This window comes from Cynara cardunculus, assembly GCF_001531365.2.
Source record: "Cynara cardunculus var. scolymus isolate 2C chromosome LG 12, CcrdV1, whole genome shotgun sequence".
Taxonomy (NCBI): domain Eukaryota; kingdom Viridiplantae; phylum Streptophyta; class Magnoliopsida; order Asterales; family Asteraceae; genus Cynara; species Cynara cardunculus.
The window spans coordinates 14,629,224-14,634,003 of record NC_037539.1 but is presented as its reverse complement, the minus strand read 5'-3'; positions in this window follow the sequence as shown (position 1 = coordinate 14,634,003).

The following is a 4,780-nucleotide window of genomic DNA, read 5'->3' as shown; positions in this document are numbered from 1 at the left end:
AAATGAGATGTTTATCCTGTATTTGAGTGTGCTTATCTGCAGTTAGTTACACGAATTCAGATATGGGATGAAATCGGATAGAGATTAAATCGACGAGTTTAAGAGTTTTAAGAGTTTAAAAGTTTTTAAGAATTTTAAGAGTTTAAAAGTTTTTAAGAGTTTTAATCAAATGCGTTATAAGATGGTATATATAAGTTGGAGCATAGTTTGATGGTATTTTTAGCGAAATTTCCTGGGATGACACTTCAAATGATGCTTCTTTTCTTTTCAACTTCAACTATTGAATTAAAATAATAATTGGTTTTATCAAAATCCAACACACTTATTTTAATGGATAAAGTTTGTTGAAGTGACATTTTGTTTGAATTAGTTAATATATAAAGTATCTAATAAAAACTTTTAAAAATTATTTTTTATATATAAAGTATTGTTTCTTCAAATTTAAGATTAGAAGTAATTAATGCATAAGTACGACTTATTAAAGTTCTATGTTTCAATTTGTGTAACTAACTGCAGATAACATGATCAATTATTGGATAGATATTTCATTTTAAATATAAAAAATCTAAAATATAATTAGGATAATCATTGTGTTCTAACAGAATACTTAATTATTATCTTTATAAAAAATTATATTATTAAATCAAAAATAAATTACTTCGTTATTAAACCTAAATTAAATTACAATAATAAAGAAATTGCACAGCAAAACAAGAACTTTTAAATAGTTAATTTGATACTAATATCAATATATTTCTTTTAAAATTTTAAGATATCTTCAAATTTATATTTTATTTAAAAATAAAAACATTATCGTTTTTCTCAAAATCATATAAAAACGTATTATAATATCGACAGGGACAACATAAAATGAAACGTTAAAATAAGATGTATCTCGCTGCATTGCACGAGTACCCTTCTAGTATATATATATATATATATATATATATATATAGCTTGGTTCAAATACTATCAAAGTTAACACAAAAGTCTTGGTTAGTATTTGAACCAACCCCTATATATATGTATATATATATATATAAATATATATATATATATATTAAGGTTCAAACCAGAACGCTAACTAGTTAAAGAAAACACGAAAAATGTTGTTAATGTACAAAATCGCATGAGATTTTACATTAACGTCAAAGAATGGAAGCGGACAACTTTTGAACCTATATATGCATGTGAGTGAATCATATATGATTTTGTACGTAAATATATATACATATGTATGTGAATCATATATGCATTTGTACATTAACGACTTTTTTCTTGTTTCCTTAAATAGTTAATGTTCTCGTTTGAACCTGCCCCTATATATATATATATGTGTGTGTGTGTGTGTGTGTGTGTGTGTGTGTGTGTGTGTGTATGTGTGTGTGTATGTGTGTGTGTGTATATATATATATATATATATGGGTGGTTTATTTTACAAACTAACAAACCTCATTCAACCAATCGTTTTTTTTATATATTTTTTTTCACTTTTTTTTCTTAATTATGAAGGTTGATTAGTCAATAATATATGGAAGAATTTCATGAAGAATATATGAAGGTTGATTAATCAAGAATATATGAAACAAACTTCATCAAATTGAGAAATATATGAAACAATTCATTTCACATAGAAACAAAAATATATGAAACAATTTCATCATATTAAACACTTTCATGAAACAATTTTGTTCAATTAAACAATGAACCACACGGTTTATACGGTTTGATAGATTTCACTGGTTTGTAAAATAACTCTGGGCTATATAAGGGTCAGGTTCACGTGAGACCGGATTGTTTTCGTGAGACCACTTTTTAACACTTGAAACTTCACAACGAAACATTGTGAAGGTAAAAAACATCCGAACTCTCACAACAAAAACACCAAGAAGGTTACTTTCATAGTGTTTTGTTATGAAGTTTCAAGTGTAAAAAAATAGTCTCACAAAAACAAATTGGTCTCACGTGATCCCAACCCTATATATATTGGCATCTTCAAATGAAATTAAATTAAAGGGTATAACAATTACAACTCAAATACCTTTAAGTCAAATACCTTTAAGTTGGTTGCATTTGAAGATGCCTCTCTCTCTCTCTTTATATATATATATATATATATATATATATATATATATATATATATATATATATAGAGGAATGATCAAATGCAAACTACCCAATTTGTACAAATCGTGCAAACCACCTCATCTGTCGATTTCATTATTTAATCTTATGAATTTTTTTCATGATATTGTTTAATCTTGTGAAATTGTTTCATATAATACTTTTTTGACGAAATTGTTTCATATATGGTTATGAAATTGTTTCATATAATACTTAATAAAATTTTAATGAAACTATTTCATGTATTTCTCTAAAATTAAAATAATGAAGATGATAATATCCATGATTAACACCCTCCACAATAAAAATGATTAATCAACCTCTCGTAATTAGAAAAAAATGAACAAAATGAAAAATTATGATTGGTTGAATGAGGTTTGCACGGTTTGTACAAATTGAGTGGTTTGCATTTGATCGTTCCTCTCTCTCTCTATATATATATATATATACACACACGCACACAGAGACATAGAGAGAGAGAGAGAGAGAGTTATGATCATTTGTTAACCATGAAAAATATATTAACTATACAAACTCTTTAGACCAATCACAAGCCTTTGTTAACACATGTTCATCTCTCACCATGAAATTGGTTTTAAGGTTATATTTGTAATTTTATTTTTTTGTCTAGATTCCAATGTCACTAAAGGGTTGTTAGAAGACAATCAGATATGATTCGAGCTAAATTAATGGTTTTATGGAGAAATATGTGCATAGGTGCACGGTGTAAACTCAATTTACCAATGAATCATCAACTCTGTATGCATAATATGTGTTCTTAAACATGGAGAACTCTATGTGCATAGTATGTGATCACATATATGGAGATATGGTAATAATATTGGTTCATAATAGGTTCAATATTCGTAAAAACTTGTTCATAAATATCGAATCTAGATAATGTATTATTCTGTTCATAAAAACTTGTTCATATAATGAATTTAGGCACGTGTTCATGAACCATGAGTACATATGAACTATGAACACTTGTTCACACATGAACAATTTTCATAAATATCGAAAACTTGTTCACACATGAACCATGAACCAAAAAAGGCTGTAGAAGAATCTGGTATTGAGGATCTTGCTATCGGTTTCTGTTCGATGACAAGAGTAATTCCCGAGCAGTTACATTGTCATCAATAACAGTTACATTGTCATTAATGGGCAGTTACAAAACATTTCATTGTCATTAATGGTCAGTTAAAATGTTTTCTCAAAATACCCCTTGTAAACATTGTTCACTTATGTTACCTTGTCTACGCGTGGACTTATTTACATTTTATGTCATGAATGGTCTAAGCCACCAATTTCAATGATCAATAGATAAGATTGGTTCACAAAGTTAACACCATATATTAAGTTAACAAATTAACTCACCCTATATATATATATATATATACATATATATATACTATACTATAAAACATTTGACAAAAACTCTTAAAAACAATTTTTTATGCATAAAGTACTGTTTATTGATGCATATTACTTAAAATTCAAGATCACAAGTAATTGTGCGTAAGTACAACTTATTAAAACTTTATTTTTTTAATTTTTGTAACTAATTATAGATAAACATAATTAAATACGAGATAGACATCTCATTTTGAATATAAAAAATCTAAAATATAATTAGGATAATTATTAGTTATAAAAAATACTTGATTATTATCTTTATAAAAATTATATTATTAAATGATAAATAAATTACTTCGTTATTAAGTCTAAATTAAATTATAAACAAAATATTGGATTAAAGAAAATTATACAAAAAAAGCAGAACTTTAAATAGTAAATTTGGTATTGATATCGATATTTTTTCCCAAATTTTTATGATATACTTAAATTTATATTTTATTCAAAAATAAAAACATTATCGCTTTCTCAAAAACATAAAAAACCGTATTATATCAAAATAGATAAATAATAAAATAAAATATTAAAATTGAGATATATTTCGCTATGTTATGCAAGCACCTTTTTAGTATCTATACTATATTATAAAACATTTGATAAAAACTCTTAAAAACCATTTTTTATGCGTAAAGTACCGTTTATTAATGCATATTACTTAAAACTCAAGATTGCAAGTRGATTGTGCGTAAATACAACTTATTAAAGCTCCATATCTGAATTCGTGTAACTAACTTCAGATAAACATAATCAAATACAAGATAAACATCTTATTTTAAATATAAAAAATCTAAAATATAATTAGAATAATCATTGAGTTCTAACATAATACTTAATTATTATCTTATGTAAATGTTTATATTATTAAACCAAAAATAAATTATTTCGTTATTAAACTTAAATTAAATTATAATAAAAAATTAAAGAAATTACTTAAAAAATGAGAACTTTTAAATAGTTGATAATATAGTATTTGACAAAAACTCTTAAAAACCATTTTTTATGCGTAAAATACCGTTTATTAATGCATACTAAAAAGGTACCCGCGCAATGCTGCGAGATACATTTTGATTTTAATATTTTATTTTATTCTTTATCTCAGTCGATGTTATAGTATGGCCTTATGTGATTTTGAAAAAACGATGATGTTTTTATTTTTGAGTAAAATATAAATTTAAATATATTATAAAATTTTAACAAAAATATATCGATATTAGTATCAAATTAACTATTTAAAATT